This window comes from Sinocyclocheilus grahami, unplaced genomic scaffold (assembly GCF_001515645.1).
Source record: "Sinocyclocheilus grahami isolate Dianchi unplaced genomic scaffold, SAMN03320097.WGS_v1.1 scaffold1528.1, whole genome shotgun sequence".
Lineage (NCBI taxonomy): Eukaryota > Metazoa > Chordata > Actinopteri > Cypriniformes > Cyprinidae > Sinocyclocheilus > Sinocyclocheilus grahami.
The window spans coordinates 158,880-170,400 of NW_015506707.1; the positions used below are offsets into that span (position 1 = coordinate 158,880).

Genomic DNA, 11,521 nt, shown 5'->3' on the forward strand with positions numbered 1-11,521 from the left:
TATATATATATATATATATATATTTCCACATAGCTGTAGATGTAGTTTTAGTAATTTTATTACTTCAGCTTGACTTATTTTATTTCAGTTAGTTGCCAAGGCAATATTTCTAATTTACATTTAAGTTTTTAAGTTTAAGTTTTCATTTAATATTTATATTTTATGTCATTTAAGCTTTATTTCAATAAAAAAATACATTAAATTAAAATTTTTATATATATATATATATATATATATATATACTGTATATGTATGTAGCTTTAATTTATTAATTATAGTGAAGTTTTAGTTTTAGTAATTTCTTAACTTAAACATTTCATTTTGTTTCTAAGGCACTATTTCTAACAACGTTTAAGTTTTATAAGTTTAAGGTTTTATCTGATATTTATATTTGATGTCATGTCAGCTTTCTTTCAATTACTGAAAACGGTAATTTAAGAACTAATAGTTTTAGTTTTAGTGTAGATTTAGAATGGAATTTTATTTTATCATTTGCGAAGTGTTACCAATAGTGTCATTTTACGGTTTCATAATAAAAAATGGGTTTCTAGGTAACGAATTACGACTGGTTGCTATGTATCAATAAAGCAGAAACTGTTCAAAGTTGATTTAAAGTTTAGAACAGAATCGTCTTGGCGGTTAATTTGATACATTGTAGAAAGAACAATTAGAACTTTCCTCTTCGTATGACATCACTAATCCATCTCCGACGGCACCTGGGCTCCATTTTCAATCGTTATTCTAATTTATTCTCATGTCATCTTAGACGCTAGCAGCAGTGTGTTCACGAACCTCTCGTTAAAACTCCTTCCCTCATTTACTTTAATTGCAGTGTGTGTGAACATAAAGACGTCTTGTTAAAGTGGCCTTTAAAGCACATATTTAAGGGTGATTTAAGTGAGCTGAAGTTCCTGTGAAATGAAGACGGAGCCCCGGAGCCACTAATTACAGCGTTATCCCTCTGTATTTACTACAGCTGAGAACGAGGGAAAGAAAGAGAGAATCAGGAATTAGAAAGAGCTGGAGGAGAGACTTACTGACTGTTTGCACTTGAGTTTTAGTCATAATTAATCTCATAATGTTTCTTGTAGCTAATGCGTTTAGTAATGTATCATTATATCATAATATTTGGGTTTGATGGTAATATATACGTGTACACGACTGTTCAAATGCTTGGGGTCAGTAAGATTTTTAATGGTTTTGAAAGAGTCTCTTCTGCTCATTAAGGCTGCATTTTGATCAAAAATACAGTAAAAATTTGAAATATTATTATAATTTAAAATAGCTGTTTTCTATGTGAATATGTGAAATGTATTTCTGACGCGCAGCTGTATTTTCAGCATCATTCCTCCAGTCTTCAGTGTCACATGATCTTCAGAAATCAGTATAATATGCTGATCTGCTGCTCGAGAAACATTTCTGATTATCATCAATGTTGAACACAGTCGTGCTGCACAATATTTCTGTGGAAACTGTGATGCATTTTATTTTTCAGGATTCACAGATGAATAGAAAGTTCAAAAGAACAGCATTTATTTTAAATAGAAATCTTTGTATCATTATAAATGTCTGTACTGTCACTTTTGAGCCGTTTAATGCATCTTAAACAACAAAACAACAAAATCTTACTGACCTCAAACTTTTGAACGGTGATAATGTCTTACGGTATTTATATCTAGCTTGTATAAAAAGTGCATATATTTATCTATATTTATCAAGTAGTGTAAATGCATGGGAAAAGCTATCATTCTGAATTATATAAAAATATAACTTTATTCACAATTTATGAACTTAATATTGAAAACCTAATGTGTAAAAAAGTTTTTTGTCAGTCTTCATCTTAACAGGTGCACATAATTAATTAAATTCAAATTTATTTAAAATAATCATTAAAATATATATCTAAAATAATTGATTTAAAAATAAAAACAATAAAAATAAAACACATTTAGATTTTAATAAACCTTTAAAAAACATTTTAAAAAATTGAGTCAATGCATGGGAATAACTGGATTCTAAATTATATAATATACCTTTCCTCACAATTTATGATCTTAATATTGAAAACTTAACAGGTGCACATAATTAATTAAATTAATATTTATTTAAAATAATCATAAAAATATATATCTAAAATAATTGATTTTAAAATAAAAACAATAAAAATAAAACACATTTAAATTTTAATAAATCATAAAAATGTCAAATTTAAATAAGTCATTTTAAAAATCACACTCAAAATGAAAAACGTCATAAAAATATTAAATTATAAAAATGTAAAATTAAAATGCAATATAAAATTGAGTGAATGCATGGAAATAACTGGATTCTAAATTATATAATATACCTTTCCTCACAATTTATGATCTTAATATTAAAAACTTAATGTGTAAAAAAGGTTTTTGTCAATCCTCATGTTAACGTGTGCATATAATTGGTTTGCCCTTATGTGATATTTCTTGCATGTTTGCACATCAGAATCACGCAGTTATGCTGAAAACTGAACAACTGTGTCGAAATATTAATAGCGTTAGAAACTAAATGAATTGCATGCGTTAATGTTAACCGTCCTCATTTCAGAGTTTGACAGACAGGTGTGTGCACGACATGGAAACTCTGTTTTGCTGTAATTATCCTGTTGAGGTTTACGTTCATAATCAGTGAAATGATTTTATGCGACTGTAACATTTGGGTTTATCTCTGAATCCCTTTGGCTGAAAATAAGACTGACCATGGACAAATCCAGATGAAATCTGAGTGAAGGACGGCACGGCTTGCCCTAAAAATGCAAATCCGAGTGATAACAAGCAGCTGTCCCGGGTTACTGGTGGGAAATGTCACTCTAACCGGCCACAAACACAGCATTTGATCAGGATTTACTGCACTGAGATTAGATTATCCAGCCTGATCCGCTCCGCCATCTGCTGCACTTTCCGTATTTGTGCTTCATTTGTACATGTAGCATTCGACCTTGGTGTGAGTGCTGACTTTTCTGTTTCTTGCTATTAGGTTAATGAAGGCTATGATTAATTAAAATCACAAAAATGTAAAATATAAATTGTTTTACATTAAAATAATAAAAAACACAGAAATTAAGTCATAAAAATGTAAAACTAAAACAAAGTATTTTAAAATTAAAAATCAAATTAAAGCACTAAAATTAATTAAATCATAACATTTTAAATAAAAACATTAAAAATGAGATACTTTGTTAATTTTAAAATCATAAAAATGTACAACTAAAATAAATTATTTTAAAATTAAAAATCTTATTAAAATGCTAAAAATGAATTAAATCATAAAATTTAAAATAAAAATAAAGTCAAAATCAAAATGAAATAAAAATCATAAAAATGAAAAATTACATAATTTTAAAATAAAACACAAGTTAACCATAAAAATATAAAAAAATCATATTATAAAACCAAAATATTTGTAAATAAAAATAATAAAATAAAACACTTACTAACAATAATGTAATCATAAAATTGAAATAAGTAATTTTAAAATAAAACATAAAAAATTAAACAATTCATAAAAATATTAAAATAATTGTATTAACTTAAAAATGTAAAAATAAAAATTCAAAACGAACACTTACTAGACATATATTTAATAATAAAAATGTAAACTTAAATAAACATTTAAAATTAATACAAGTAATTATAATTATAATAAATCATTTGTTCAGTTGCGTGTCATTCGACCATTAACCATGAACATGCAAGTGTGTGCATGGTCAAAATATTCACTTAATTAAAATCTCAGAGCGACGTCAAGAAAATGTTTTAGGATTATAGTGCAATGTCGAGTCTTTTTGGAGCTCGCGTTCATTATCATTCAGCTTCATTGTTTCATTCTTAAAAACGTCTCCACTGAAGAAAATCATACAGCTTTGGAGCCACACGAGTGTAAGTACATGTATTTAATTCAGTATTGATTTACAGGAACTGTGCACAGACATTTGTGTAAATGCACCATTTGAGCTTAAAACAGGGCGTTGTGATGTGAGGATGCTGTATTCATTTTTGGGTCATTGCACACGTGCAGGCAGAAGGAACTGTGCATTATCACACCTGTGAGTGAGATGTGCTTCTGGTGTGTGTTTCTGGAGCAGCTCACTTTGAACAGACGAACCGAACGACAGAAACTGTCCCGATGTTGAAGCTCTCGGTACAGCGTGTGAAAGCTGCTGCGTGATTGTTCATTTAAGAGGAGGCGCAGATGGTGAGACTGTGTAATGTGCAGCAGAGATGTTCTTCCAGGTGCGCCACAGCCCCAAAACACCAGAGCATGATGGGATATCGGTCGTCACGGTGCTCGTTATCATGGCACATTGTCATTCCTCTAAAGCAGGGTTTGCCTAAATGATTTTAAACTAAAAACAATCAAAATAAAACACTTACTGAAAATTCAATCATAGACATGTACAGATAATTTAAAAATAAAATAATGCTAAATTAATGTAATTATAAAAATTTTAATTTTAATAAATTTAAATAATTTAAAATAAATATTATTAAAAATTTTAAAATTAAAATAAAACACTAAACATAAATTAAATTATAAAAATTTAAATAAATGTAAATAAAAAAATAAAAATAAAAAAATCTGTTAAAAAACAATTAAAATAAAACACTTACTAGAAATTAATTAAATCATAAATATGTCAAGTTAAAGGAACTAACTTTAAAATAAAAACAATTAAAATAAAACACTAAAAATGTGTTAAAACAAAAATGTAAATGTAAAATTCTCAAATCATACTGTAATAAATATTTTTTAATACAAATATTAAAAATGAAAAAAAATATATTAAATCATAAATATGTAAAGAAATTATTTTAAAATAAAAACTATCAAAATAAAGCACTTACTAAAAAAATAAAATCATAAAAATGTCAACAAAGAAATGTTAATATATCAATAGTTAGAATACATAATATTATATAATATTATATAGTATATATAGTATAATATAGTACATTTGTTTACCTGCATGACTATTAACTGTCATCAGAGAACCATGAATATACAATCAAAATAAAACACTAAAAATGTATTAAAACAAAAATGTAAATGTAAATAATTTTAAATTATAAAAAAATTCTCAAATCATACTGTAATAAATATTTTTTAATAAAAATAATAAAAAAAAATCTAAAAATGAATTAAATCATAAATATGTAAATAAATTATTTTAAAATAAAAACTATCAAAATAAAGCACTTACTAAAAAAATAAAATCATAAAAATGTCAACAAAGAAATGTTAATATATCAATAGTTATAATACATACTATTATATAGTATATATAGTATAATATAGTACATTTGTTTACCTGCATGACTATTAACTGTCATCAGAGAACCATGAATATGTGCTTGTGTTAAATTAATGAAATATAAAAATTCAGATAGATTTAATAAAACTTTACTGTATACTTTAATATATATATTAGCTCAAAGATAAAAAAGTTTGGTAATCCCTGATCTAAAGAAAAAGAATGTATTTTCTAAACCCTAGTGAGAGGCCTACTAAATAGACAGTAAAATTCAGAAACGGACACTTTTACACACTATTGTTGTGTATCATGCATTTAACGCACATTAGAGTATCTTGTTGAGATGCTTCCAGTGCAGACAATGTCAAAGCAGCTCGCTAGTGTTTAAATGTGGGAGAGCGGTTGAGGTTCACATGTGAATCTTGTTCCAGCGTTGCATCTCTCGGCTGTCTCTCGTAAGACTTTCATTCTAAGAAAGCTGGAAGTGTCCCTGAGCCCTGCGGCGAGCCGGCGTGTTGGCCGGAGATCATACAGCGCTGAGGGACATCCCTCTGCAGACGAGGAGTCTGGGATGCCGGAGAGGAATGGAAGCATTTCAGAGAAAAAGAGTCTCCTTTTTAGGCTAAATCAGCCCACTCAGACTCTAACGGGGCTTTCTCTCTCCTCTGGGTGTTTGTGAGCTATTCTGAGCTGAAGTGCTGTGTAAGATATTGCAGCACATGATAAAGTACATTCAGCCTTACGAGGACAGTTCATAATGGCTTCTTCTGTTACTATTTGTAGTTATTTTAAAGTGTTTTCTACTTGGTTGCTGGCTTTGTTTTTCATTATATTAATGTGTTTCATAATATATGCATTGTGCATTGCTTTGTTAATTGGTTGTTCTTGTTATTTCAGAGGAGTTTTCAGCTCTTAATGCTCAGATTAAGGCGTCTGTAGCATGTTTTCATTTCAGGGCCAATATTAACAGACAGCAGTTTGTGATCAGTGCACAAGTGCAGCCTGTGTTTGCTGCGTGCCGCACACTGAACTCAGCAGAAAATAGGGTAAAGCTAATTATCTCCACGACATGTTGTGGCTTTTCTAAGAAGCATTTGTAATTGTCCTCATTCGCTCACTACTGATTTGATCATTTATAGCCACGATAGAAGGAAAAATGAAATGTGGTAGAAACTTTTGAATGATAGTGTACATATTCCGTCATATGAAAAAAGCTTGAATAGAGGAAATGTACATGCATCTGTTTCCTGGATGCAAGCTACAATTAGTCCTCAATTAAAAGTACTTTCAATATGGAGTCTCCCGTTAGTGTGTGATTTCATCTATCATAACTGAATCATACAATCTATAATAAACACACAGAGAGATCAGACCCTGAAGGAAGGGTTTCCCTGATCGCTGACTTCATTTCCTCATAACGAGAAAGAAACCGAGCATAGTTTTCATGACCGTCAGAAAGAATCAGCCAATTAAAAGTAACATGACCTTTCACAATCTGACGGCCGCTGTGAACTTTCATTCTGCGTCTGAGTGATTTCCGTTTGGAGTGAGCTGAAATTAAAGATTTCAAATCAATTATTGTTTGCTCTTTTCTAAGAGAGCAAGAAGAAATGGTTTTATGTGCAATATTCATGATGTTGGTTAATAATTTCTGTCTTTTTGCCTGGGTTAAAGCTACGTCTAATTCAGGGTTAAGCGATATTTCACACTGGCTAAAGTTGAAAAAGGTGGATAGTAACATTGTAACCCCGAGTGATGAAGCTGTGTGATACAGTATAACGCTAGAATGTAACACCGAATCATTGAATATTAATAAGCTTTGTGCAATTGCAGGAATATGCACATGCTGTTTAGTTTCAGCATCTGAGGGAAATTAGTTAATTGAAGATTTTATTTTACAATTTTAATACAAGAAGTCTAAGACAAGCAGTTGTTAAAACAGTGGTTATTGTGTTTGTCCAATCAGTGAATATGCAAATATGATAACACCCATTCAGAGTTGCAGTAGTGTTTTATAACTCTCTTGTTCAGATCTTAATTGTTTCCTGGGTAGAAATCGGTTCAAAATAAAGAATCTCTATTTGAACCGCATTGGTGCTTGATATTAAAACAGCACTATCACGTCTCACACATATAAGCGAACACAGACTTGACATTTGGTCGTGTTTTTTCTTTGGCTCGTTTCTTTGAAAGCGTTTCTGAGCTGATCACAGGAGAAAACCCCAAACAGAGGCGAGTCAGGAGTGGCTCTATTAGAGGACGAGAGCACCACCGTCCTCTGATAGTCTGATGTGTCATGATGGTTTCATGTGGCGGCAGCATTAATCCTGCACACTGACATCCTGATGGCAGCATGTGATGCTTTAATTAAAGCTGCCACACACACACACACACACACACACACACATGCTCACACACACACATGCGCACACACAGTCAGGTAAATGGACTGCAGCGATTACCGAAACACATTTCATGTCCTCTTTGCTCAAATTTGGTGAAGAATGTTTGATGCTTCTGTCATCTCTCTGTCTTGTATATATATTTAATTTATTTTATTTTACCTTATTCTGAGCAGAGTAGATTTAACATTTTATGAAGAGAACTTGATGCCATGATGCTGAGGTGTTGTTTGTGTTTCTGAGTGGTTGTTTGTTAGTGTGTTATGTGGTTACTTGGGTGTCTTGAGTGGTTGCTATTGTGTTGCTTTGTGGTTGCTGAGGTTTCTGATTGGTTGTTAGGTTGTTGTTAGGTTGTTTGGATGGGTGTTAGTTTGTTGCTGTATGGTTGCTTTGGTGTTTAAATGGTTGTTAGTGTGTTGCTAGGGTGTTTAAGTGGTTGTTAGTGTGTTGCTATATGGTTGCTATGGTGTCACTGGTTGTTAGTGTATTGCTTGTGTGTTTGATTGGTAGTTAATGTGTTGCTAGGATGTCTAAGTGGTTGTTAATGTGTTGCTAGGGTGTTTGAGTGGTAGTTAATGTGTTGCTAGGATGTCTAAGTGGTTGTTAATGTGTTGCTAGGGTGTTTGAGTGGTAGTTAATGTGTTGCTAGGATGTCTAAGTGGTTGTTAATGTGTTGCTAGGGTGTTTGAGTGGTAGTTAATGTGTTGCTAGGATGTCTAAGTGGTTGTTAATGTGTTGCTAGGTTGTTTGAGTGCTAGTTAATGTGTTGCTAGGTTGTCTAAGTGGTAGTTAATGTGTTGCTAGGATGTCTAATTGGTTGTTAATGTGTTGCTAGGATGTCTAAGTGGTTGTTAATGTGTTGCTAGGGTGTTTGAGTGGTAGTTAATGTGTTGCTAGGATGTCTAAGTGGTTGTTAATGTGTTGCTAAGGTGTTTGAGTGGTAGTTAATGTGTTGCTAGGATGTCTAACTGGTTGTTATTGTGTTGCTATGGTGTTTGAGTGGTTGTTAGTGTGTTGCTGTGGTGTTTGAGAGGTTGTTAGTGTGATGCTATATGGTTGCTATGGTGTCAGTAGTTGTTATTGTGTTATGTGGTTACTAGGGTGTCTGAGTGGTTGCAATTGTGTTGCTATGTGGTTGCTAGGGTGTTCCTAAGGTGTTTGAATGGTTGTTAGTGTGTTGCTGTATGATTGCATTGGTGTTTAAGTGGTTGTTAATTTGTTGCTAGGGTGTCTGAGTGGTTGTTAGTGTGTTGCTAGGGTGTTTGAGTGATTGTTATTGTGTTGCTATGGTGTTTGAGTGGCTGTTAGTGTGTTGCTATAGTGTTTGAGTGGTTGTTAGTTTGTTGCTATGGTGTTTGAGTGTTTTTTAGTGTGTTGCTATGGTGTTTGAGTGGTTGTTGGGGTGTTGCTATGGTGTTTGAGTGGTTGTTAGGGTTTGAGTGGTTGTTAGTGTGTTGCTATGGTGTTTGAGTGGTTGTTGGGGTGTTGCTATGGTGTTTGAGTGGTTGTTAGTGTGTTGCTATGGTGTTTGAGTGATTGTAAGGGTGGTGCTAAGGTGTTTGAGTGGTTGTTGGGGTGTTGCTATGGTGTTTGAGTGGTTGTTGGGGTGTTGCTGTGGTGTTTGAGTGGTTGTTGGGGTGTTGCTATGGTGTTTGAGTGGTTGTTAGTGTGTTGCTATGGTGTTTGAGTGGTTGTTAGTGTGTTGCTATGGTGTTTGAGTGGTTGTTAGGGCTTGAGTGGTTGTTAGTGTGTTGCTATGGTGTTTGAGTGGTTGTTAGGGTTTGAGTGGTTGTTAGTGTGTTGCTATGGTGTTTGAGTGATTGTTGGGGTGTTGCTATGGTGTTTGAGTGGTTGTTAGGGTGTTGCTATGGTGTTTGAGTGGTTGTTGGGGTGTTGCTATGGTGTTTGAGTGGTTGTTGGGGTGGTGCTAAGGTGTTTGAGTGGTTGTTGGGGTGTTGTTATGGTGTTTGAGTAGTTGTTAGGGTGTCTGAGTGGTCTCTGTGATCTTCTGGCCTCTGTATGTCTCTCGCGTCTCTCCTTTAATGTGTTTGAGGGTTTTATCGCACAGCAGATGAAAATCTCTGGGATCTCTCTGCTGTATATCAGTGTTTTGTTGATCTGTTGTTATGAAGTTATCACTCAAGGTTTTCTGAAGCTGCCACTTTTTTTTTATCTATATCGACTGACATGCTCTTTCAGGCTCTTCATGTTGCATTTTGTAATATTAGTGCAGGTCACTGTGGTGAAATGAAAGCTGTGCTGCTTTTGGCTGATATGTCAGATTTCAGTCCTTGTGCTTCTTTGAAATTTGCTCATTGATAATGAGAATTGGGGTGAATATCATGAAAATAATCTTGCAGTGCAAACAATTTTAAATATGCATATATATGCATAATTTTCTTTATACAATTTGTTTTTTTTTCTGTTGATTTTGAGTGAAGTGTGATTTAGATTGACTGATGCTCATGTCACATGTGTGTTTCAGTCTGTTCCAGCATTACTGTTACTCTCGCGGAGGGATGCATCACACCTCATACACCTGCATCTGCGGAAGGTAAACGCACCACCAACACACACAAACAATTAGAAAACTCACAAATTAGCCACATACAGAACAGAAATGGTCCGGTCAGCTGCACTCAGACTGTTGCTGTAATTACTGATGTTCTTACTGAGTGTTACACAAACAGCACAAGACCTTACAGTGCAATAACAGACCAGAGGAAATCATTACTGTGTGTGTGTGTGTGTGTTCTCTGAGAGGCTCTTGGTATCTGATATCATTCTGTCCCCAGAGCAAAAGACATTTCTTGCAGTTCAAAGTTGAATCGCAGCAAACATTTAGATGAATAAATAAACTTCAGACATGTTTTGGATTCAATCTCAAATGCACTTTCATCTAAAAATGTTTGTTAACCTGCAGAAGTGAAGAAAAGCACTATAACAGTTCAGTGCATATAATATGTGCATTATTTTCCGAGCCTTTTGCAATCATTTGAGTGTGTGATGAACAGACTCAAATTGAAGTCTTTTTTTCCCCCACCGCAGATCTTAAATTTCTTTCATGCATATTCAAACATGGCACATCATGATTATTCATGATGCAAGATTTTCAGTCAGTAATAATTTAAATGTAAACTTTTTGTCACACAATTGTTTTTGGGAGGTCAAGTGTTAATTTAATACTTTCACTTTCAAAGTGAAGTTCCATATTAATGTGGCTGCTATTGAATACAGTAGCACTGCAAAACTTTACTGTACCAATAATGCATTTGTCACTGTTAGTGTACTTCCTGAACGTCCTGAACATTTAAAGATATAAAAATGATGTTCATTAGAATGTGGTTGACGATATTGTCAAATCTCTGAGTGTTTTGGGTTGCATGTTAACATAACTCAATAACCATTATGGACATGCCGGCGCTCCCAATGACAAAAGCATCCAGGATGGAGACATGTGGTGAGTTCATCTGCATGTTTTCTCTTTTATTTCTTGATTGTTTTAGTCAGTTTTATTGTGTATCAGTTTGTCTTGTTGATTGATGCTGGTTTGCAGTCAGTGTAGTGTTGAATATTTCTCTCTTCAGTAGTTCAGGCTTCATCATCTCTTTATGAGCAGTCGCACACTGACCCCTGGTGGACAAGAAATAGAAAGACATTTTTCACATTTTTCCAAGTGTATGTTTTAGTTAGCATGTGAACATCAGGATGCTTGAATTATTATAAAGTAGCAGCTGATTTACTACAGTCAAAGAGCTTTTCAGTTTATATTTATATCCGGCATCATCCATCTAAAACGTCTCAGGTTACGTATGTAACCCTAGTTCCTCGAGGG

At 33.1% G+C, this 11,521-nt stretch overlaps 1 long non-coding RNA gene across 1 annotated transcript in view; it reads left to right on the forward strand.

Moving 5' to 3' along the window:
* The window catches only part of LOC107570972 (uncharacterized), a 34,073-nt gene extending 23,853 nt beyond the window's left edge, over positions 1-10,220 (forward strand). Inside the window, exon 3 of the long non-coding RNA XR_001607116.1 lies at positions 10,172-10,220. This is a non-coding gene — a long non-coding RNA (uncharacterized lncRNA). The remainder of the gene's footprint in view (positions 1-10,171) is intronic.
* Positions 10,221-11,521: the final 1,301 nt, after the last annotated feature.